The following is a 26356-nucleotide window of genomic DNA, read 5'->3' on the forward strand; positions in this document are numbered from 1 at the left end:
CATCTGGACAGGAAGTGTTTTTTGTTGTGTTTGGATAAAATCATGTTATCGATTGAATGTTGCATGTGCAATGGCTTTCACGTTTTTCCTATCAAATTTCATGGATGATTCATTCGTTTTTACTTGTTTTTATATCATTGCTTCAAATTGATTGTTCAACGATATTTAGCTTGGAAAAACTTAGAAAATTATTATTGTTTTTCCAAGCATGGATTAAAATAGCGTTGCTTAAGTAATTGATAAACAATTCAGCACGTTTGAACTTTATTTTTAACAAAAATGTACAATAAATACTACAAGTAAGTACTTTTTAAGTACTACAAGCGGGACTGAAGGCCGTAATCATGAGTTATAAATAAATAAAAAAATATTTTCCGATAAATTCCCTACATATTCTATATACGAGATAATTTTACTTCAAAAAATATTCAAATATCACTTTTTTGACAATAGTTCAAACATAAATGTGTTTGGCTAGCTAAAGACCTATTGTCTATGTTCATAGAGGATATTTAATGTTTTAAAAAGATATTTTTTTATACATTAAATGTCTTCTATGAGCACAGACAATTGGTCTTTAGTTTGCGGCAGTAGATATGACAAAGAAATCACTTCGTCGATTTCAGAAATAAACCGAAAGGCAGTTGTTTAGTACTCGATAGTATCTTATCCTACATAACCAAATATTCAAGCAAGTGAACTTGCAAGTGAAGCAAGTCAAATCATCGTTTTAAAGGTGTTAACATATAAATTGCGATTCATCACTAGCGTGTTCATTCGCAGCATAAAGTTCGAACAAAAGACAAATGCTACCACAACAGCAAAAACAAACAACACACATTAAGAACATAATCGAGTAAACCGTAAATACAAAAGCACTTCAACTTCCACTCAACACTGGCAAAGGAAAAAAAAACCAGAACCACCACAGGGTGTCACATGTAAATCATCTACACATGAGAGTTTGTCCCGTTTGCCATCCATCAGCCCAAAAACCGGAAGCGTTGGAGAATGTGCAACCCACAAGGAGCCCTCTTTAAAATATGCCTTTTAACGTTTTGTTGCAGCCGTTAGGAGGAACCTCTTGTGGCCAAGCCATACACATCACCCGATAACGAAACGAAAGGGAACCGTGCGTGTCAAACACTGTTGTGCTGTGCAGTTATCCACCCATTTATCCATCCCGTGGGGGGCTGACAAATAGAGGTTTGTTCGAAGGCGCCATTTTCATGCGCACACCAAACAGGCTCCCGTACTCGTGCAGTCTACTCGCGTACTCTCGTGAGACGCGCCATGAAACAAAACCATTTACAGCTCATTAACCGCCACGCACATTTGCACGTGGTGTAAAGTGTTGGACGGCTTTTTGGCGCAGGGTTGAACTCTGTCACCACGGCGGGAGGAATTTATGGCGGAAGGAAACCCAGCTACTCGAGTGGCAGCTCAGTACAGGCAGAATCACTTAAGTTCTCAACGAAGGAGCCAACTGTGTTGCTTCCGGATTTGCATGACCATAAAGGGTCGGTTATGCAAACATTATTATGACCCTCCACTCAAGGCGTTGGGGGAGAAGTGTTGTGATGGACGTTAGGAACGAGGAAACATGAAAATGGCCAAAGGTGGTGTGCTCGTTTCAGGGCACAACGGGGCACACATCAGTTAGGTCGGTCAGTCACACATATACAGCGCATAACGAGCGGGAAAACTGTATGCTCGCTGAACACGGGCACGGAAGTGTGAAATCTTATTCCGTAGGCATCTTTCATTCCAAGAAAAACATTATTTCTGAAAGGAAAACAGCGTCAGTGTTGTTGTTCGTGTTGAGTGTAAGTTTTTTTTTTCCTTCAAAGCGAACCATACACACCTGCTGCCGTGTGTGGACAAATAATCAGCAACGTTTCGTTATTTGGTTTTTGCAAAACCCACGTCCTACTTTCTCTTCTTCATCGAGGAAAACAATTTCTTTTAAATGTAAACATTTAGTAACGCACGGCTACCATTTTAATAACAGTTTATGAACAATATTTATTCATATTTTTTCTCTTTTCATTTATATTAATGCGAATCATTACTTCATTGATATTCAATACACACTTCGCATTGTATGCGACCTGTGTCAGAGTATCACGAAACATCGTGTCATAAAAAGAGTGAAGTATAAATACATTTACCATCGTCAATGGAAGGCAAAATGTTACAAAGCGAAAAAAGAGAGCAGAAGGCAGATAACGATTCTTCATCATCTTTCGAGTTAGCTGCCACTAAGCGGGACACACATTTTCATCTCCCGGTGCAACATGTGTGAAATGTATGCAAATTGCAATCTATATGCGTGACTACGTCTGCATCAATAAGTATCATACGTTTTGTGCACAGTTTTATCACTACAATTTTGTAATTTTGCACCATTTATCCATACTGACATTCTTGTAGCGGAGATTAAACCTACCGCAACAAAGTAGCAATTGGTAACAAAAGTGATAAAACCCAAAAAAGTATAAATGGTTCGATATTTACATAGGAAAATGTAGTATTTAGTTATATTGTTTCAATTTTAGTTTTTTATTTTTTGTTTCTTTCTTTCATTTCAGATTGATCATCCTGAACGACGGTGAGTAAATCAGTAAACGAAAATGTAAAACATATTTTAAATTAAGTTTTACACATTTTGCTCATAAACAGTTTTAGAAAATTATATTATCTAATATTTTTAAAATTAGAATTTTTTACCTAAAATATTTAACTTAAGCCGAATAAAGCACAACCAGCAGTGCAAAGAGAAAACAAGCAAGATCATGTTCTGTAAGGTCCTACAAACATACAACTGGCAAAGTCTCAAAAAAAGTTAAGCCTTGTAAAAATTTCCACATAAATCTCTCAAAAATCCATTCTCAGTGAACACATGAGAATCGTTCCATCCATATCATTCAAAAATCACCATCGGCTTTAAGCCCCTTTTTATCCTTCCAAAAAACAAAAATCTCCAAACGTAAAACAATACTTCGGCTTGGAAAATGGTTGATCGTTGATAGGTTTCAGGTGGCATTAAATGGGTGATTTGCATGAAATTGAACGGTTTTGATTGTTACCCGGTATTTTTTTTGTGATGCATAGGCAATCACATTAAAATGTATGAAGATAGACGAGAAAAAGCTAAGCAAAGGGTGGAGTGTTTACCAGTGTAAGAATTTAAATATTGCGTATCAAATCGTACACAAAGCACGTGTGTGCAGGTTGCATTACGCACGTCACGTTTTCAGCAGGCAAAAGAAGACAAATGTGGGCCACGGGGTACGAGGAAAAAAAGGGCTGTAACAAATTCTGTTCGATAAATCGTTTGATAGGAGTTTTATTACTTTCAACATACGGACACATGAAGGAGTTTTTCATGCATGCGAGAAAAACAACATCCATCTGCTAGGGATTCGATATGTTTTGAAAAGTAAAGAAATGGGTTTTTAATGTATTATTATTTATATTTTATATATTTATTTCAAATCTTTCTATTAAAATGTAAAATTAGTCCTAACCCATATCATACAAAAAAGCTCAAAAAATTAATCATTTTAAACCGATCTCGATCCGTCTATATACTGTTTATTGTAGGAAAAGAACACAAAAAAGGCGGCAAACATCAACGAAAAACCGCAACCAAAGAGGTGAAGCAATAGCACAAAAGGTTCATAAAGAATTAACAGTTAATTGAACATAATACACATGCCAACGCTGATGATTGTTGTTTGACGATATTATTGATTTCGCGAAAGGGAGAAACCTCTCAACCACCTATTTTCCCTCCATTTTTTTCCACATTTTACCTATGTTCCGCGAAATTAATACTACTCTACCCGGGCCCGAAGGTATCGATTGCGGCCCGTTTGCAAATGTCCTCCCAGTTTTTTTTCTTTTCTCTCCATTGTAACAGCATCCCAATTCAAACTGGCGGTTTGTTTGTCTCAAATCAGCGAGCTTGCGCCTATTTTATTTATTTCACTTTTTTTCCTTTTCTTTCCCCATTCCAAACCAAACGCTTTGTGTTTGCTTGCACAAAAAGAAAAGAGCTCCCAAGTGGGAAGCCAACCTATGGCAGGGAAACACCCGAAAGGGTGGCATGGAAAGGGTGGTATTTGTTAAATGTTATTAGAAGAAATCGGTAAGCATCAATCAATCAATCAAACCGAACGGTATCCCTAAACAGAAAGGTGCGAGAAGGTTTTGCTGTTTCCATGTTGTTTCCGTGTTTCACCCCCGTTTTGTGCCACATTCTTGAGACGCTTTGTTATTTGGGGGGGTTTGTTTTGTTGGATTCGATTTGTATTCGAATGGTGTGGAAGAAAATTCCACACGGCTCAGCTGATTCATGGCTTCACACGTATACGATATGTTACCGCGTTTAGTAGCTGGTTCAGACTTTTCCAGCTGGTGTTGTTGCTTTTTTCTCTTTCTCCCTCTCTCTCTCTCTCTCTCTCTCACTTTTCTTTCGTTCTATTGGGGTGTAACACCCCTTAACACCTTTCTAGCTTTTTTTCTTAGTGTGTGACCTGCAAGCGAGAATTACAGCTGTAGATTCCGTACCTCCCACCATGAGAAAGCGAAGCCGAAGGTCTTAATCTTAACCTTCGTCGTCTTGTTTAGGTGTTGTAGTACTGTGCAACACATCTAACGGCACCCCATATTCCTGTGGTGAAGTGAGGGATTGGTTGAGTGAATGATTCTTGTCCATCATTCATCATATTGCAAAACCAGACCAAGCGTCTGCACATTCTTCGCACAAGCCGTTTTGCCGAATGGAATGGTTTACCGACTAGGAGAAGCTGTTAATCGCTCTTTTGCAAACTCATCGCCAATCTTCATCAGCCCGCGGAATTTAAACTCATCTCCGGTAAGGGGCGTAAGGTCTTGGCAGCAGTACCACCATTAGTAGTAGTGGCACATCGACCCGCCGATGGGTAGTGTTAACGGAATGTGACATCCGATTACACCTACCTCTTATCACGATCTTCTCCAATTTACACGAGCAACACACAAACGTAGCAGTAGAAGAAAAGAAATTAATGTTTGTCTCGTAAGCAGTCTCGAAAGCAACAGGAACGAGGCCAGATGCTAGCGAAACATTATCTGTCAACCGGTCGTCGCTTGGTTTAAATGAGAAAGAGAACAAGCTATGGGAATAATTTGAACGTAAAACAAAATCTCTTTTCCATCTTTCTTTGAAAACAATTATTGGTACTTTAAAATAAGTTCTAACAGCACAACGGTCATAAGTTTCATTTTCTTTTTAATTAAAACGCAATAACAGTATTCGACTGTTCTCGTTAACGGTACGGGAATCCCGGCTAAGTAGCTACCGTATGAGTTTTCTTAAGTAAGATAAGATATTGTGACACTTTGCCTCGTAAAATTTGGATCGTCATTCTACCAGCACACTAACCAAGATCACGATCAAAGACTCACCGTTCTAGCAAATAACTAGTTCTAACCAGCTTCTTCGCATACGGAGGAAGACCCTAATGGACACTGTCTGCACTTAAACCGACTTACTAATGGCTACCCAACAGGTGTAGCACATTAAACGATGCTCGACAAACGTGTGGCAAAAACCGGTGGAAACGTTCGCCCATTTAAATGTGTTGCATGAACATTTGCACTTCCGTCACTACCGTCGATGCTCCTCGTGGAGCATCAACATTTCAACTTACATATCGACGTATGCCGTTTTGCCTCATCATAGCTTTATGATGCGATCGTTCGCGAGGTTCACAGTTTTAGTGTTGCATTAATGGCGGACGGGTTGTTAGCGCGTCATCTCGTGTTTCCGCTATTTTCCAACTCGAAGCCCCGGACAGCGTAACAGCGCTGACCATCGCCAACCGTTAACCAGCGTGGAAAACTTCCGCCTCTAATAGGGAAGGCAAACAAAATTTTCCAAACAAACTTGTGGCTCGGAAATTTTTGTGTGGTGAGTGTATGTAGAGGGAAATCCTTGCTGAAATGTTAACTGCTTGCGTTAAGCATAATGGAGATTAAAGCAGTATTTTACCATAAAACTCTGAGGCTGTTACATAGTTTGTTTTCTCCATAACAAATTAGAAAAAAAATTATTTGAAAATTTTACAAAAAAAATTACAAGAATTTTTTTTTTTTGAAAAAATACTAATATTTTCAACAATTTCGTGTTTAAATACTTTTTAAATAAAAATTTATTAAATCTAAAGTTTATTGAAAATATTTACATCACCAAAAACGTCGTATTTATACTTAAAATTGTGAACGTTTAAATATGTCTTTCAATAAAAATGGTTATGTCCACTATATTAAATTCTAAAAATATTTTTTTTAGTCTAATTATTAATCCAAAATAATATACATTAATACATTAATATTATTTGTACCATTAATTTGTTTTTCTTTAAACATTTTTATTCGATTTCGATATCGATTTTATTATTCGAACATTCTGCGAAACAGGAAAAAATTAAATTTCCCCCCAGTAAGGATTAGCTTACTAGTGAGCCAGATACTTCAAAATTCGTACCATCGCTCGACCTCTCTCTCTCTCTCTATATTATTCCCCACCCCTCATGTCATGTCAACCCACATTGTCCAACTCCTAGGAGGAATGTTCCTGCTGCGTGCACATTCCGGAACATTCCCAACTGCCAGTTGTCTGGCCCTATTTAAACTTATCTTTGCTCTACTTTGTACCGTGCGCATCGAACCAATGTGTACCGGACGAAGGTTCCGATGCTAAACCGAAACTCAACGATTACCTCCTTGCGGGATACCATCTGCGGTGTAAGGCAGCAACAGCAGCAGCTGGCATACGGTGAACACTTCAATGTAAACTCCAGCTCTCGGCTCTCGACAAAACTGGCAGCCATAAGGTTGGGTTTTTTTTGTTATTGCCTTTGACAGGCAGGAACCAGACCTTAGAGTACGCCACGCCATCATAACGCCCCCACCCGGGCAGTTTGTGCCGTTTGCCGATGCTCTCTAAAGCTTATCCAAAGCTACACTATCAGACCGGTTTACGGGCGGTTCGACTTGTGCGCTTTCGTGCTGCAACCGCACAACAAAACTCAACAGCAAGCGCTCACACCACCGTCCAAAATCCCGAATCCCGGGTACGGCTTCCCGGGACAGGCTTGATGACGGCTTAACAGGTAAATTACAGCCCGGCCACAGATGGCGGTAGCACCGAATTAAAGTGCATCCTTTGCGCGACACGATTGCTGTCGGCCGGCCACTTTCTTTTCCACCTTCCCAGTCACTGCACCACGGACTGGGAAGGGTGGGTTAATCTGGACCGAGTCAGCTGTATAAGCGATATGGTGCAAGGAACCCGCCGGCAAGCTGCCGGTAAGGTGAGATGTGGCTGGACATTAGCATCCAGCACACTATTGCCACTACACAATAGCGATGAAAGGTTGTGCGCATCGTTTTGTGCTGCCTTTCCCGGTTCGGAAGCACTGAAGTGGAGTTGCCGAAACAAACAAAACTTTGCAAAACTGGAGAAGGTGGTCCAAATGAAATTTTAATACTCCTATCCAAGGGGAACCACAAACAGGGTTAAATTGAATTTCATTTCTGATTCTACTATCACAATCTCGCAAAATGAAATACCAATTTCCAAGCAATTTTAAGGCATCTGTACTATGGTTTGGGTTTTTTGGGGCCCGGTTTTTGGGGGTCTTCTTACTGGAACGTTTATCCTTTCTGTTTGTAAATTCAACTTGACCACTCGTTTCTGTCTGCTGTAAGGCGAATGACATCAGCAGGGCGGGAGTAAAGTGATCTCACAGGTCTGGAATGTTATCCAGCTTTGATAGACGCTTCCTCATAAGTTACGCTCTTAAATCTATGTTTTGATTTGCAATAAAGTCTCACACAATCACCCAACCCACTTTCATATATTTCCGTTATCTACAGTGTGTATGTGTAATTCCTGCCCTTATTAATTGCTCCCTTATCCAAGGCTTATCCTCATTATTCTTCCATTTATGTCCTTCCATAACATCTCGAGCGCTTAAAAAGGAATAAAAAAAATTAACGGAACAACACTCAAGGCCCGATTCCATCGCACGGATTCCCCAGTTAACACATAAAGTAAACCGAATGGCGTTAATCCTTCTATGCAGCACTATTCATTCTATAAATTTCACTCCCTGTTGAAGAGGGTAAACCGTTGGATCGATAAAATTGGATTAAAAAATAAATAAACATATCGTTTTATTGTCCATCGGGACCATCCTTCCATACGCCCGACCCGATTAAAGAGATGCCGATTTACTGAAATGTTATTGACAACGGCAACAACAAAAAAAAAACACAACATAATAATTTGCCAACGTTGGGGATTGTGATTTCGATACGTACGATGCTTCCCAACATGGTGACCACTTTCCGCAAATAATGTACCGATGTTGTTTGGTTTACGGTTTGCTAGATTACGTCAACACGGGTTTAAGTGCTTGGGTCTGTTGAAACGAAATATTGAACGGAAACAAGGACAGACCAACGTACAAGCAGGCTTTAGATATTAATAAGTAATGCTCAATTGTACCACTAACAGGACGTCCTTTTGCTTCAACTTGCCACTTGTTGCTGTACTTGCAAAAGGGGAAAGCACCTTCGTCTGGGGTGGCACTTAGGACACACTAATGTCGTCGTAATCCTTGAAATGTTTGACTGTTCAATTCAATTAGAACCGGTTCAATCTCGTAAAGGAAGAACGGATGCATATTTTATTGAAGAAAATATACGATAGTTACTTACATTTACAGTGCTCTTAAAAAACAATTAATGCTAACGTAATGTAAGGCTCATAAACATGTTGAAAGCAGTTGTATTTTTTAATCGCATTTTTCTCCATTATTTGCTTCTTGTTTGAGCAAAATATTTATACAACCATCAATTGTTTAGATAAATTTTATCCCACAATTTATGGCGACAAAAATAAGAGCTCATCTTTATTCATTTTTTTTTATAAAAACCTTTAAAATATTTTATTCGAAAAATTTACCCTTATCTTAAAATAAATTTATTAAACTTTGTTGAATACCTATAACATGTTAGCAGATCATAATAGACAACCTGTAGCTAATTCCACTACATGAATCTCTTGTTGTGCAATAATGCCTTTTATCACAACAATTTTACATATTGTTACTATTAATTTCTGTTGATTATCAAAAAAACCAAAATTATTAGCTAAAAAAGGTGAATATTTTTTACACAAGCTGTTGATTATTTACTACATTTACTTTTATAAAGATCTGAAACAAATACTTACTTACTCATATAATCCTTTAATATCCTGCTTCATATGGGTCAACCACTTTTACTATCATTTTGACCTTAATTGTTCTCTAATTTTTTTTCGATCCCGTACTTTATCTTCCAATCTTTCCTTTTAATTTTCTTTATTCTTTCTTACGTCGCAAATTTAGTTTACGAAAGTTTTTTAACTTCTTATAATAGTTAGTAGGAACACTTATTTTGGTAATAAGTTTTAAGTTAAGGGTGCACAATCCATTAAAAGCAGATTACGGTTACGGGAGGTTACAATAAAATTAAATTTATATTAAATATTTCATTAGTTTCAAAACTATCGTAGAATTAACAAAAGTACTGCACCACGCCTGAAAAGAACAATCAGCTCGCACACGTTAACAACTATCGCACGGTGTTGGCGACCTGCGAATGAACATTACTTACTATGTTTCGAAGGAATATTTACGATTATTGTTATTAAACGCAAAATATCTAGCCCGAAGCAAATCCATCCATTAACCGGTAAAGGAGTCATGGCAGCTCGTGCCACAAAGGCTCGCGGCATTTTCGATCAACTCACCTGCACGTTTTCCCATCAGTAGGTAACTACCTGCCAACCGAACCAGCCTGTCGTCATGATGCTCCGAACATCGGTACTCGTACTCGTCAGCCTGCGGTTGCACTGCGTCATTACTGGAAACCTACCCTCCTACCTACCCTTCCCGTTAAGGGTGAGCGCAAAAACCGCAAGCGCTAACTTTGACGTTTGCATGCATGAAACGTAGTACCGCCCGTTTATTCCGATGCCGGTGGTTTTCCAATGATGAACAGTAATGAGGTCCCTATCTTTTGGAGCGTAAAAGAAGGCATACCGCGCAAGGGATGTGTTAAATGTAGCCCCTTTATCAGGCACGTTGCTGTATCCCGGTTTGGTTTTTGTGTTTTGTGTAAAAGGAAAAAGCACCGAATTTGTTTCTTCCCCATTGCGCTATCGACATCGACCGGAAAATCGGTCACGCATCGGTTTAAACACACGGCCAAACATTGTCAATCGTACCAGAAACAGGGATTGTTTTCCGTTTCTAAAACAAAAGAGACTTTTCTCCCGTGTTGAGTAAGTTTCATATCGTAACCGCAACACCCCGAAAACAAAATCTGAAGTTAAACAAGTAAAAAGAGGATGAAAATTTTCATATAGCTTCCCTTTTTTCAATTTTCTTCTTCGAGCTATTATGAAACGTTACAGGACCTCCACGAAGAAGGTGAAGATGTACAGCAAACATGAAAAATAAAAAAGAAACTGAAGATGATAACGTAAGCAGGAAAAGCAAAATAAATACCGTATGGAAATAATAATCAGCTGCCTAACCACATCTCCACCCATGGGACAGTGCGACAGAAGCAATGCATAAAGTTGCATGATTTATGATGGCCCTTAACACGCCTTGGAGAAGAAGAGATTGTCCCCGTGCGCCCCACAAAAAGGCGCGCAACGCTAACGAATGTCAAATGGAGGTTGGTTCAATTTTCCATCGACGCTTTACGCGGAACGGGCGACCACCGACGAAGTAACTTTGGTGTCACTTTTCCACCCGTTTGGTTCACAATCATTCACCCAAGTCACGGAATCGTTTCTAATAAAGACATATGCTCGGTAAACACTCTTCAAAAACCGAGGAATTCCGTTTCGAGGAATAGCGTTGACGATACGACACTTGCGTCCCGCTTCACCAACCACCGATTTATAATGATTTGTCATAATTTTCCGTCTCCGGTCGAAGCTTGGCGATTCCTGCGAAAGTTTGCCATCCATTGCTTTGTGGCTCGTGCGCCATTTATGATGACGTGCGAGTATCACTCCGTAGCGTGCTAATTAGTTATTGGAAGGAACTCACTGCCTACAAGTACCCGTCCATCTCATCTTTATTCTGGTACCGTTTATCGATACCGAGCGTACCAAACAAGTAACGACGACACGACGTCACAATTTGGGCCATATTCTCCGCTTTTTTTCCTTCCCAACCTCAAGCTCGGCGACAGAGATGCAATCTTTGTTTTTGCCTCTATTGAAGCTAGCAAAAAGGCTAGCACGCGCTTTGTCTTTGTGTCACATCAGACACAAGCACAAGGGTGGCAAATAATGGTTCCGTCCAGCCAGTGTCCGGTTGTGCCCTTGGCCGCACCGAGATGATGACCGAGATGATGAGTTGTCCGGCTGTTGACTTTCTCGTCATTTTCTAATAACAATCATTCCAAGGGTGCAAAAGTACGCGCACTTGAGTCGCATTACCGAAGCTTTTGGGTCGAGTCTTTGCTGCTGGGTTACGCGATCCCTGTGCGTCTGATTTACGACGCTTACTTTTTCTTTCCAACTTGCTGTAACTAGGCTTATTTTCCCTTGTACTGGTGGTGGCACAAGGTTCGCATCTTTCGACACTCGAATGACAAAGTTGTCAGGCGGCTTTGGTGACCGCGTCGTCTTCCAATCGCTATTGGCTCGTCAAGGGTAAGTTGTTTAATTTTTCTAGAAAATTAGGTAGTCTGTTGCGAAGGAAAACCATCAGTTGTTTATCTATTTAACTGGCAGTAAACGAGTGGAAGTGGTGATTAGATAGCTGTTTTGTTTCACAGCATTTGTAACAATTGTTGAACTTATTAAAGTTTTAGTAGCAAAGTCCATAGCCTTTTTTTAAGTTCACAAAAGGAAATTCATATTTATTTATTTCTTTTTAAGTTTATTGAGTTTATTTATTTTCTCAAAAACTCCTGAACTTATAAATTTCTTCAGTGTACACAACGATCCAGATACCCAATTTGTATTTCAGTGCAATTATATCAAAAATATCTATACATTTATGACAAATAATATTTTTAAAACTGAATCCATTAGGCTTATAATAATGCCTATACATTATTGTACTTTATCATAAACATACATGGTCAATTACTCAAAATCACAAAATCCCAACTACACAAAATCAATTACCTTTTTTACTGTCTAACAATAAACAAATAGAATTGCTCATAAATATAAAATATTAATTAGGTACCTATTCAGCAGGTTTGGCAGACTAAACTTAGGTTGATAGGCGTAAAAATTGATTTTAACTTTGATTAATTGAGCTTCCTTTCACTTCTCAATTTTCAATATATCTTACCTCAAGTATAACAGTATTCAGGTTAAAAATTTACCTTGAAAAATTAGCTACGCTTCTAACACAGGCTCCATAATGATTTTTATATATTTTTAAATTGTCTAGAAAATCTCTTCAAAATTTATTTGTTCACACCAAGTGATGAACTATTAATTGAATTAACTTTAAGCACCGTCCCAAAAAAGCTGAAAGGCATTATCAATCAAGCAAAGTGCTAATTCTTCAACGAACGCTTTGCAACCCCCCTCCGTTGCCCGATCGAAGTGCTGTGCCGGCAACAATTCTGCTGACATCGGTACTCCCGAAGGGATACTGTCACGCAACATAATTATCCTAACCGACATTGACAATGATGTCAAGGTGAGGTGTAGTGCTTCGCCTGCTTAAAGCAAACGTGTTTTATTCTCTCTCGTTCCATTTTCATTTCCCAAAAAGCGAATAAGCTTTGCTGGAAGGCAGCTTGAATGTGCCCGAACAAGCTAACCCAAAACTGCTTCGGTTTATGATAATTGAATTTCTATCCGTCTACAAAAGCTTCTTCCCTGAGGGATTCGTGTATCCTCTTGTAAGATGAAATAAAGGGCACATGGCTAACTAACGCGGTCAAAAAGGGAACCAAATGGCGTAGTAATCGGACAGCGAAAGCAAACAAGCAATGTGATATCCCAACATCCACCCCGCGGGGGGGTAGGTTGGAAAATCGGTCAGCTACACCGGAAGACTGACAATTTTCCCGCAAGGGATACAATTACGACTTGTTTCCATTGCTTCAAGGACTTTTCTGAGCAGTGGTACAAGCTGCTTATTTGAAATATAGTAATTCGATTGATTGAAGAAAGTAAAACTAACCATTTTGTCCTCCATTTCAGCTGGATGGTACATCAATGTCCACTTCTTCGAATTACTCAAAACATAGCTCCAATCTGAAGCACTTGATGCCTCCAGTAAAACGAACTACACAAACACATTTATTGTACGATCAGATTTTGCACAAAGCACCACAACATTCGCACGACAAAATCTCGCCGAGCATGGCGTACTGCCATCATCCATCCCGGAACTAATAACGGAAAGCTTAATACGCATTCAGCATTCTGTGCTGAGATTTTCTCTGACCACTCCGATTACAGTTACTAACCTTGGGTAAGTTAGCATCGCCGTTTTCGCAAAGAAAAACTTGCAGCAAATCCCTCGAATCGGTATCGCATGTACGATGGGCAAAGCTTGAAAGTAGTTTCATATTAGTGCACGTGCCACGTTCGGTAACTGGATATTAAAACGCTCCTAATACCTTCGATGGTATCCACTACCGAGTAAAATCTGAAAAACTTTTCTAGACGGGAAAAGAAGAAAAATAACGTTGAGAAGGATTTATTCCGAATCGGATTTTTTCTTGCAATCTTCTTTCGATCCGGTTAGATGGAGAGAGTAATTCTGTTCCCTTGCAGATAGATTCTATAGCACTGTATTAAACCTCAGTTCATTGTTTTAAAAGCCTTTAAGGTTCATGTTGGACCCAAATCGAGCGCTCGTTTAAACCATTACCAGTTGTAAAACACATGGCAAGGCAGCACGTGCAAAGAGGTAAGAAATACTGGCGCTCATAATTAGCATGTTAAATTAATGCTCCAAAAACGACCAATGTTCTTCCTTCCATTAACATCACCAGAATGGGCCGGCGAACGGTGAAACATCGAAGAAAGGATGAATTTTTTACGAGCTTCCGGGCAGCCCATCAATTGTGCACCGCGACGGTCAACTGTCGAGCGTTTACGAAACTTTCGCGCAAAATTTTTGGGGGGCATATCGTAATTTGCCACTTGGCAATGGCATTTTGATTGGCAATTAACCTGAACCGGAGCGTTTAATAGCCGGCTGTAGTGGTGGCTGAACGGAATTCAGCAGAAAAGCGTTTCCTGCCCAGTATCCTGCCTAAACCGAAGGTTCCTTTATGCCTTCGAGGGCATCGGACGGGCATTTCGGGCGATCGGTGTTGAACATTTGAATATTCAAATATTTCGTAAAATATTACTCTCGTGTGGTGAGAATGGCCGATTGCCCGATTGGACAAGGATTCCGGGAGCCGCCGAACATTCCGACATCATTGCCCAACAAATCACTCAAAAACGGCACCAGCACCATGGACAGTTTTTGTTTTGTTATTCGATTTTTCGCTCATTCCAGACTTTCTTATAGCTATTGATATGGATTCTCTGTCTTGTTTTGTTTTCTTAATGCCCTTATTTCGTTTCGTTCGAAATCAATTTGCCAACGCCGTGAGGAGTTGTTGGGTCCGGTTTTTTTTGGACACCCGCTAAGCTGAAGATAGCATCGATCGACTCACCTACAAGAAAAGAGTATCAAAATGTGAAAAATTAAAATTACCAATTCTGACAAAATTCCTACAAAATAGCAAACCATTGTCTTATGTTCCCCCCCGGGACGGAAGAGTGTTGGATAAAACCCGAATACATTCGCGTGCCAAATAACATAAACCACGGGAGGTTGTGATTCGGCGAAGTGGTGAAACAACTAAACAAAAGGGAAATATACTACCATGGAAAGTGTTTTGTTTTTTTTTACTCTTTACGGTACGACCCCACCGTGAAGAAAGCGACGAACAATTTATGCCAAACGATGCAAGGAAATTGGACGCTTTTCGTGAACTATTTAGAAAGAGCTGCGAAAACCCATCAAGAGCCCTGGACAGCGACATAATGTTTCACTCATCCTCTTGAACATTTCAACTAAAAGCGAGAGAGATAGAAAGAGAAACCCCCCTACATAGTACGGACCAAGGTGAAGGGGGTCCCAAATTAGCTGTAAATCATTTTCCGCTGATTTGTGGGCGAACGATTAAGTGGAAATGGCAGGAAACCGAAATCGTTCACCATCTGCTAATGAATCCCGATTTAGAGTCAACGTTTTTTTTTCTCTCTCTCTTTTGAGGTGGTTTTTGTTACTTTTTAGGGAAAGGTTTGGAAGTGATGCTTCTCGATCAGTTGATCGTTTGTTCGAGTTTTTTGTTACTTTTAATTTTCATCATCGAAACAATAAGCTAGTTAGCCCCTGACCCTGAATTTGAAAACTTCTCCGGTTGGGTGGTCTTCGTAGGTGAATGCTAAACATGCCAAAGAAATACTGGAAGCTGTAGCCTTGAATTCGCGCAAAACCTTGGCCTATCGATTTGGTGCGGGTCTACGGTTCTGCTGCCACTGCACTGCAGCTAATGAACTTCCTCCTTTCCACGAACGAGGATGTACGATCCATATACGAACGCTACGATGGGCCAGTAGAAGATAGTAATGAATTTCCGCTGGAAGAAATGGCTTTAGTTTAGCGTTTTTTTCGTGAGCAGAGAAATATGAGTAATATCCGCCAGTGGTTGGTAGAAGAAAAGCGTGTACAAGCTTTGTTTCGTCTCTCTAAAACAAAAACCCCAAATCCGAACGCTTCAGCAACATTTCAAAAGGAAAAGCCAAAAACTTCTCCCTCTCGAGCACGACAAAAAGAAAAGAGTCGCGTCCGCGGCCGAAGAAGCGAGAAGAATTAAATCAACGCCGCACAATAATGAGATACAAGCCCAATCGAAAGCGCAACCACTTCGAACCTGCCGCCACCTTTTTTTTCTTGCCTCGAATTGGGCCAATGCGTTGTGGTGAATTTTAAATTTCCTCCCGTGTGCGCTCGTTTGGGCTCGATCGATCGGAGCCGGACAGATCAAGCCGGTCAAGTGCGTAGGGTTTACATTACCTCGATGTTTTTTGTTTCGTGCTGTTTTATGTTTTCGGACGGGAAAGTGTGGTTCGCTAAACAAACGGAACAGTAGCACGTGACTCAACCGCGTACAGGATGTGTACGAATGCGGGAAAGTGTGTTTACGAGGCAATATTAAGAAGAGCTGCACAGGTAAATTGTCAATTCGCATTAAGCGCGATTGGTGCATGATTAATGACTACTCTCGATGGAGAGAAAAAACTATTTACACCGTGGGCACACGTTTACTATTTGTTAACATAAAATGTTATTATCAAATATTTGCAATCAACGGTGGAAATCATTTCACACCGATCAAGACACGGCAAAAAACTGTTTGAGCGATACGTGGTCAACCAATAATGGAACTGGTTAATGAAGCGATGGAATTCGATGTTTCGAATCCGAATCGTCTGGTCACTGTTGACCTTCGGTTCACAACTTGAAATAACTTAAAATCAGGTGAAATCGCCTCGGGCATCGTATTTCATGCTGGTGCGCTTACATCAAATCGATCTCACAACAGGTGAAGTACGATCAAGAGGATGTTTTTCTTTCTAGCATTCAAAGTAATGCCGAACTGCATCACTAATGGTGGTCGATTAATGGAGTTTGTTTTTTCAAGTGGAGTTAGTTTTATTTCAACACTTTCTATTTTATGTGTTACTATACTTCAACTTTAACTTCAACTTCAACTTTACTTTTCGGCTAAGCATTGCGTGCTTTTAGCTAGGTTTCCGACAAAAAAACAAAACAAATTTTCATCATTTGTGTGTCATAGTTTAGTAGAAAACTCGTAAAACAATCGCTAGTAGTCTAAATTTGTACCCTGTATGTCGATCTAAGATTTCTGTATTGCAATACATTCATTCTGAATTTTGCTCATTTCAAACACATCTGTTGCTTTGGCACTCAATCTTGTAAGGTGAATCTTTTAAGATGCTGATAAAAGCAGACAAACTTTTAGCTGACGATACTGTTTTGTTTATCTCGCATAAAGACATCAAACAAGCAAAGTGTCTCCTTAATCTCGATTGAAACGCTCTAGATGTTTGGTTAAAGTACAAAAACTGGCATTGAACATTAAAAAGGCCAGCTACATGGTAATGTCTGTCAGTGGATTTTCCAACCCTCCATCCATCGTTATTAATACGGAACGAATCGAGAGAACCCGCCAGGTTAAATAATTGGGGATTATTTTAAAGGACAAGTTTAAGATCCACGCTCACATATACTGGATCATCACCAAAGTGGTAAAGAAGTGTGGAGTGATTAATAAGCTGGCGGATGATCTTGATTTTTTCGGGAAAGTTCACCTCCGCAAATGCTAGTCCATTCTGTTTCTTGGCAATAAGGGACGAATGATTAGTCTTCAACGATTGCAAAATCGTATTATGAAATCAACTTTGTGTTATGGTTGACGTAAATCGTCTGCTGTTATGCCAGGTATCCTACAATGGATGTCTGTTGAATAGAGGATTGTGTATCAGACCATGACTTTTATATTTCGATTATTGAATTGTCTATTACCGGAGTATCCGGGAGAGAGAAAAGATCGAGGATCTGCCGTACATAGGCACTATACACACAGGGCAGATGACCTCAGAATTCCGTACTTTCTATCTCACAGTGCTAGAAACTTTTTGGTTTTCAAGGGTACTCAACGGTACAACAGATTGGCAAGAGAAATGAAGTACGCCAGTAGCTTACAATAATTTACGGTATGCAAAATCTAAGAAGTCACAGCAAGATTCATACATCGACAATTGAACGTAGCTAATTTCAGATGTATTGGATTCCCCTTCTTCGGAAGGCAGGGTAGCCCTAAACCATCGTAAAGCTAATTCCCTCCTTCTCAAACCTGTGTCGGGTTAAGAGGTGGGACTTATCATCATCATCATCATAGTAAATATCGCCAAATTCCACACTTATTTACAATAATTATGATCATTGATTTGATTAATTTTGTTATCCATTAATGTAATGTTTAACAAGATGTTTAGTGCGATCGATTAAAAATACCTGAAGAATGCGTTTTATTAAAAGGCCCTCTGCGAAGCTACTAAGTTAGTATTAAAGTTAACATAGAATGCATGGAAGGATTCGGAACTGGAACATTACACGTCTGTATAAAGTTGCAAACATGATGATAAGCAATCACAGCAGGTTTGATGTCTTGACCCTATTGAATGGAGCTGTTATGCGTACAGGGTAAACGTTGCAATGCCACTTCACATACCATGTCTCAATTATTGGCAAAACGTTTTGCGTCCTCACGCAAATATGTTAATCTTCATTAAGGAGATGCAATTCCAGGTCATTTCTTCCAGTTTCCAGTTAGAAACGGGGTGAGTGTCTGGGTACGTGAACATTTCCCCGGCAACCTAATCGATCGATTTCGATCGATGCGTGCGGTTCGGACGGAACTGGTTAGCATAGTCCATCCGAAACACTTCCACCCGGTCCCGGTATGTGTGTGTGCATGCAATTCAATCTGTGAAGCACTCCTGCAGCGAAGTACCACTAGTCCAACATCGCTAAAACGGAACCACAACGCTCCACTGTTATCCCAGTACAGCGTACGAATCGATTGTGAATCTCCGTTATCGAACCTACTTCCGTGCAGCCGGTCATGGTGACCGAGCGAGCGGCAACGAGGGACGGCCGATTTATCGTTCTTGTATTGCACTACCCTTCTACCCATTTCATCTGAGTGCATCCACCACCATGACACCGTTTTCCACAAATCGGCACTTCTGACACACATTCCGTCCAAAAACGCAAAACCCGATGATGTACCCGATGTTCCTGTCCCGACTTTTGCGACGCCGCTGGGAAGCTATCTGTTGCACTTCGAAGCTCAGCCGGAAACCTGTCGTTGCAAACCGGCCGGGTTTGGGTGTGGGAAATGTAAACAAAATCTTTCTTCTCGTTGTTTTTCGTTCTAAAGCGAATGAAAGAGAGGGAAAGAATGGCAACAAGCAGCATGCGCTCAGTGGAACGAGTCCAGTGTCCCAGTTAGTTGAATGTTCCTTTCGCTTGGTTCGCGATGATGAAGGTAAAATGGCAAAACCGTCCCGATGTGCCTCGTGGCCAGTTTGCCAGCCCACTGCTCAGGTACGCATTTATTAATGATTGCATCTGACGGGGATGGTTCGCTGCACGATTCTGGCCGGTTCTGAAGCCACACGAAACGGTACTACTGTTGAGTTTTAAATTTCGATTTTTTCCCCTCCATCAACCATACCTTAACGTACCCGAACCGAACCGTGCGATGCATTATGAGGCCCGAAAAAGGGCATAAAAGAGCAGAGCCAGTGAAAAAGTGCAAGTGCAGCTGAGCACGAACTGACCCGGCTCGAGCTGCTGGATGCAATTCGTCATGACACCGATTTGCCGCGATTTTATACCACTTCGACCTGTGATGCTCGTCACGAACGCTTCTTCTTGACCCCCGCGGGGGGAGTGGGGGTGACCGCGGTCACACCAAAAACGGGTTTTGTTTCGGAGGGTTGATTTTCAAGTTTTGTTTCTCCGTACACGATCAACTTTTATGTTACTTCACGATTTATGCCATTTCGAGGTGGAGCGCTGCTCGCTAATCAACCCGATGGGAGCCAGCTGCATGGTGATGATCATCGAGAGCCCCAAAATGGGAGTGCGGAGTCGCTCATCCTAATGAACTCGTCCGCGGGCGTCAGCTCACACTCGCATCGTTTGCTCACTCGCGCTCGGACAGTACTGTCCAATCTGTAGCATAATAATCGGATGATAGGCAGCTCAATCGTTTCCCGCGAACCGCGCGGTCTCCTGGATATGCGCGTCTTTCAATCTTCATTAACCGTACCGCGTCGGGTGACAGGTTCACGAGCCGTTTGGCCATAAGCTAGCGCTGATTGACTTTTGATATTTCGAGATTCGATGCTGCTACGAACTATCCACCGGGCCTGTTCGGTTGAAGGGTTGGGATGGAGCATTTTTTTAAGTAGGGAGAGAAGTATGACAAAGTAGCCATCAGTATGGACCAACAACAGACTTTGTTTGAATTCGGTGCATTGTGTTGAATTTATACTGGGGAATGGGGTATGGGAATGATATTTAAATTAATTTAATCTTCATCCCTCCAAACGCGTTTGTAGCATCCCCATCTAACCTGACATTCCGTTGGTGAATGATTTGCTTTTACATCTACTTTCCTGGCTGGATAAAAATAACCATAGCATACCACAGCCACCAATCCAGCCCACAATGAATTGTGGCCGCATTGGCTTTGCAATGGAATTTTCGGTTCATTATGACGTTCTCGGATGCTGTGAATGGATCGCAGTTAATTTGTTCGCCGTTAGTAGATGTTTTATGTTTGACATGTCAGCTCTATTTGGTTTTTTTTGTCACGATTAGCAAACGAACAGTTGGAAGTAAGTGAAAGCGGATGTTTGATTTGGAATGACTCTTTTGCGATAGGAATCGGGATGAAAATTTAATCAAGCTTGAATGCTGACCTCAGTATTGTCAGTCCATTTTATGAATTGGAATTTCTAAGAAGGGAAAAGTGATCGTTTTGGCTTTACTGCTTAATGAATGTATCAACCCATAATTGAAAGAATTATCAATAATTGAACTAATTGAAATTAAGTTTAGTTAATTTTAATTTATATTTCTAAATTGTGACAAGTGAAAAAATAAGGTTTCTCTTCGAAAATCCGTGGAAATGCATCTTGTTGTCTTGCTTTACTTATGGTGGGATTTACTATAGGTTGGCTATTACGAACCTCATTTTCCCGATAATTATCTTCCCAAAATTTGAGCTAATTAGATTGAGTTTTTTTCCTTTAATTTTAATAATTAGTAGAAGAGAAAATAAATAAAATAAAAATAAATAAATAAAAGTAAACTATATTTTAGTAATATAAAATATAATAAATAAAAATAAAGAAATAAAAAAAAATAAAATGAGAATTATAAAATTATTTCAAAATCTTTGTATACTTTTAGCTAAACTTTTACAGTGAATTATATTGTTTCTCCTTAAGTGGAATAAACTAATTTAAAATATTTTTCTTTTTTCAATTACAGACGCAACAAAAAACCGGGGAAACTTGTGTAAGTAAATTTCAACTAAAAAAAATTATTTTCCTTTTTCATAAAAACCGGATTTTTTAGACGTAAATTAAATAATTGCATTCAACTCATTTCACGACATCTTTACCATAAAAGGTGTGATGTCGCACGGTTTCGTTTTCATCATATTTTACCCTAACGAAACAAGTTTCGAACAAGTGCATCTGGTTTGATTCCCAAAATGTGGTCACGCATTATTAAAAACTAATGATTTCATTAAGTTTCAAAATTAAAACAAACTTGTTTTCCGATAGAAACCTTCCGATAGCGTCTTGTGGGTTTGTGTTGTTTTTTTTTTTCTTTCTTCCTCTTACTTCACCTTCACAAAACCTGTCTTTGCTCTTTAATGGCCCATTAACATAGCAAATGATGGGAAATTAGACAAACTGCTAGCCAGATTTTGTATCGTAAAAATGCAGTTTTCATCCCCGTAAATGGGTAAGCTTTAGCAGGTTCACGATAATCGGTGTTAATTTCTCATTCATCGATTCATCGGCTCCACCCAAAAACAACGGTGCGCATTGCCTTGCGAACTAATAATTTAGAAACTCGATCCCGATCGTAAAATTTAATTGATTTTATTTGTTTCAACATTCGATAAATTGAAAATCTTATCGAAAGGGATCAATATTTTTAGCCACATTAAAATGGGAACATGCTTCACGTTGGAGACATGAACACTAGGATTTGAACATAAACTCTAAGGCGCTGACCTCTTGTTTGTTGTTTTCGAAGCTCAAAAAGATCCTTCACCCTGCTGAACACATAAATAATGCTTGGCACGTTGGTGTGTTTCACGAAGCGCAAACACAGCACGATACCAATTAAATGGCCCTTGCAGTGTGCGAAACTTCCACTTCTGCGCATTATTTACGAGTTTAACAAATTTTCGAAATTCTAACCACACACAAAAAAAAAAATCCGGCGTCCATAATCAACTTGACGCGCAGTGGATCGGTTTTCGCATAATTATGATAATTCCACTACGATTGGCTAATGTATCACGGCATATCCCCCCGTTTCCATACCGTTCAAGACCAATTCCGATCGGTGTGAGGTCTCGGACGAAAATCGATCGAATGGCGATCCCTTTATCGATTGGCAAACCAAATAGGAGATAGAATAGGGGATGGTTTTGCATAAGAGAAATGGGTCCAGCGATAACGGATGCTCCAAATGAAGACAACCTGTGTTCCACGTGCTTTCGTTTCGTTTTCCCATCATTTGCTAATACGTGCTAAATGTAAACGGTGCTGGAAAGTAAAGGCGCCAGGAATATGAGGAATCGATTGGCGTGTTGATGATTACTGAACTTGCCATCTGCCATGTGGGAAGTGTACGGGAGTTGTAGCGAATCTCCCATTGCTATGCAAATGTGTGTTGTGTTGCGAGATATTGAAACGAAGCTTTTAGGACCAAAAAGGGTTGCTCCCTAGGATAGGAAAGTCATTAGACATCACTGTTGCTGGTGCGACCGATGTTCGTATGTTCGATTACAACGCAATCCCATCTCGCTGCTGGTGTTCGTCCTACAAGAGTAGCGAAAGTAGCAAAAACAAAAATCTTTCCTGTATGGAGATGAATCGATTTCCGGGAGCCGGAAGTGTTACTACAGCTTACCCTTTCCCAAACACACAAGCTGGGTGAATGACGACATCACCTAATCGAAGAAGTACACTCCATATGACGCGTATGCGTACCGGATCATGTTGACTTTGTCGCCGTTGTTTCTGAAGGAAGGAAGACCACCCGGAACGAGAACCACTCCATTTCGATCACACACAAACATTCGCGAATTCCGGAACATCTGTCCACCGTTGGTAGAAATTGTGGAGCACGAAAAGAAGGAACGAAAGTGGAAGAAAAAATAACATGAAAAAACAATCAAATTCCATACGGTTTTCTGTTGAAAATGGCGCGCGCCAGCGGACGAGAGTTGTGCCCGCTTGATTGTGCCTGTTGTTCTTGTAACGACCCAGCAGGGCGAAGGTTCACGTCCTGTTCCACGATCTTACTCTCCTCGTCATGGTCTGATTCCGCGCCCAATGTAGTAAAACCTTCATTTACACTTGTAGCACTGTTAGACTACAAGCTTATCCGAAACGAATTTTCCTGTTCACTTCGCTTCTTCACCACACTTCTTCACCGTTCGGACGTGTGTGTGTCTGACACACGTTCCGATATTCAGCGTGTTCGTTCGCTGTAAATCCGCAAACCACAACTTCGGGGTGCGCCACACATTTCCATGCAAGATGCCACCCAAAAAGGCGTTGGTGGTGTTGCTTCGCCTAGAAACATGCGTCACCAACATTATGGATCGTCCGATCTCTAGCCGTCCGGTTTCCACTAAGCGTAAAGCGAGATTGAATTACACACTTGTCGCAAAGGCTCAATACGTGTGCGGATAATGTCCGCCTGGTATATTGTGCTATTCGAGCATTCTCTCCCACGACATCCCGCTACCCACACGTACATCCCCCTTACGTTGTCACCACCGTTGGGCTAGCCGTACGCCGTAGGAAGAAGGTCTCCCGACGGTTCCGCACGACCTGCTACCACGACAGCGACCGGTGGATTTAATGATTGAATGGTTCCGATCCGGTGGCGCCTGTTGCTGACTGTAACCCTTTCTGCCACCACTGATCCACTCAGCTTCCCACTCGATCTTACTGAACAAAGCCGGAAAGCTAATCGGAACGAACCGAATCGATGATTACTAATGACGAATGATGTGCTTCTTCCTTTGTAGTGATTTTTTTTCTTCTTATTTGTTCGTTCTCATTCCCGCTACGCCGTGCCACATTGGACACTTGGGAATTACGAATAATGGCACATCCCGGTGCGGGGGTACGGTGTCATGTCGTTCGGAACCAGCCAGTTTTCCCTCACACAAGAGCTCTGGCGGCAAAAAGTTTTTTTGCTTCAAAAACCATGCTGACGGGGACATTCCGCGGGAGAATTCAAGTCTGGGTGTCGTTGCAGCAGGCAACAAAAAAAACACCCTTCAAAATGACTCTTCTTCTCTTCAGTGTCAGAATAATGGCCACCTTATCGGCAAACAAGTGACGTTCCGTTTGATGTACGACGCATTCGAACATTTTTTTTGCGTTTGTATGCTAGAAAGGTACAACTTTTCCACAAAGTATTATTTATGATGCAAACAGTTTTTGCAACCGCCATGTGCGGTTTAACATTGCTTTTCTCGCTCTCTCTTTTTACTGCTACGCTATTTTTAAGCAAAACTTTTGTGACAGCTCCGAATAATAATGATTGGTCGTTTTGATTTTCTACCGTGACCACTTTTGGTTCTGTGTCGTTTATACTGGGGTTTTGAAAAATATTTTATTACGCGCTCCGGTCATAACATAAATTAATTGTTCCTTGTCTATTTAAGAATTTGAATTTAAGGGGGATGAAAGTCAACCAAAAAGCTTTTAGGATTTTCTTTTACAAATTGCTATGATTGTGACACAAATGGAGATGAGTAAGATTGAAGTATTCAGTAGTGATTTTAGAAGTAAATTTGGTGATTTAAACTATGGACTTCGAGTTTTTAGATTTTAAATTAATTTCTCTTTAAGCTAAATTTCAGTTAGATTTCAAATTTTTAAATTCCGCTTGCTATCTGATCAATAAAAAACGGATTATATTGCTTCTTTGCGGGACTCCAAGATGACGCAGTAGTACGCTTAGAAGTGTGCCCTAAGCCACACGCACCCATCCATTGGTAAACCACACGCCATGGGAAATGGAAAGAATTAAAAGGAACACCGTCCTCTTAGACGCATGACGGTGCGAAAGCACTATTTTACAACCCCTTCTTGATGGTGGTCAGTGTGAAAACAAAAGGAAAAACAACCACCCAACACCCTCCCATGGCGTCTTCTCACTCTCACCCGTCTACGCCGTACGATCGATGGCGCGGCGTGACTGATTAACAATGGCGACCCTCCACATAAACGTATGAATGTGATGTGAAGTTCACTCGTAAAGTATATGTAGACATTGTTGGCTTTTTTATCGTTTTGTTTAGCTATTTTTCTTTCTAACATTTTATGTGTCTGTGTGTATGATTCTCTCTGCACGTATCTTTAGCATCTTACGCTTATGACGCATTTCGTGAGAGACTGCACTTTTTATGTGTTCTTTTTTCTTATTGTTCTCTGACCATCGTTTCCCTTTCAAGGGCTGGTCAAGCCGCGTTTTTGTGGGTGGGTGTATATGGTGTGTGTGTGTACGGTTTTTGGACCGGCCGCAACATGTCGGTCAACCATTTCGCTTTTGTAGGTGGACCGCTTTCGGCCGCCTGCTTCCATGATACGGTGTCAGTTTTGTTTGGTGCTGCTCCAGTTTCCATTGCTTTACCTTCCTACGCGGTTTCTTCTAGTTACAGATTCCCTTTCCTTTCCCCCTTCTTGATTATCACAACTTCGTTTCTGGTTCTTTTGTACGCATCGAAAAAAAAACCCTTTTTTCCATTGACTTTCCCGACATTTTCTTACTGTTGTTTTGCGTTGTTTTTGTTGTGTTTTGTTTTTGTCCCGTGGCTGACGCGTTTTTTGAAGATCCAGTTGTTTTTCCCCCCTTTGTTTTGTTTAGCTTCAGAGCCATGTATTGTTCCGTACCGTTCGTCGAGGAATGGTTAGAATGAGCTGTAAATGGGCCGGAACGGTGGTACGAAAAATTTTCCTCCTCCCTTTTTTCCGAGGAAAAGTTGACCAAAACAGTACCAGCACCCACCAGCATCCACCTGACAAAGAAACCCATCATGTGAAACAATTGTGTTTTGAAACGAAATGTTTTACTTTGTTCCGTTGTAGCGCCGCTAGAAAGCGAAGTGCCGAAAGTGAAGTGATGTTGGATGGGTTTCTTTCCTTTGCCAGGTTTTAGGAAAAATAAAAACACTCCAATACAAACGACGTCCAGAATGGTTGGTTCGGGAACCGGTGTTGGCATGAAGGAAATCAAAATACACACAACCAGCAAAGGGGGTAACAAATTTCCCACGGTTTCGTTTAGAGGCGGTTTTTGCTCTATACGCTGATCTACTG

At 40.6% G+C, this 26356-nt stretch overlaps 1 protein-coding gene across 1 annotated transcript in view; it reads left to right on the top strand.

The window, feature by feature from the left end:
- The window catches only part of LOC125768018 (uncharacterized), a 103009-nt gene that overhangs the window by 43856 nt on the left and 32797 nt on the right, over positions 1 to 26356 (top strand). The window contains exons 4-5 of the mRNA XM_049435125.1: positions 2592 to 2611; positions 21261 to 21287. The gene's annotated coding sequence lies outside the window, so the exon portion shown is untranslated. The remainder of the gene's footprint in view (positions 1 to 2591; positions 2612 to 21260; positions 21288 to 26356) is intronic.

The sequence above is a fragment of the Anopheles funestus genome, chromosome 3RL, assembly GCF_943734845.2.
Source record: "Anopheles funestus chromosome 3RL, idAnoFuneDA-416_04, whole genome shotgun sequence".
In the NCBI taxonomy this organism is placed as follows: Eukaryota; Metazoa; Arthropoda; class Insecta; order Diptera; family Culicidae; genus Anopheles; species Anopheles funestus.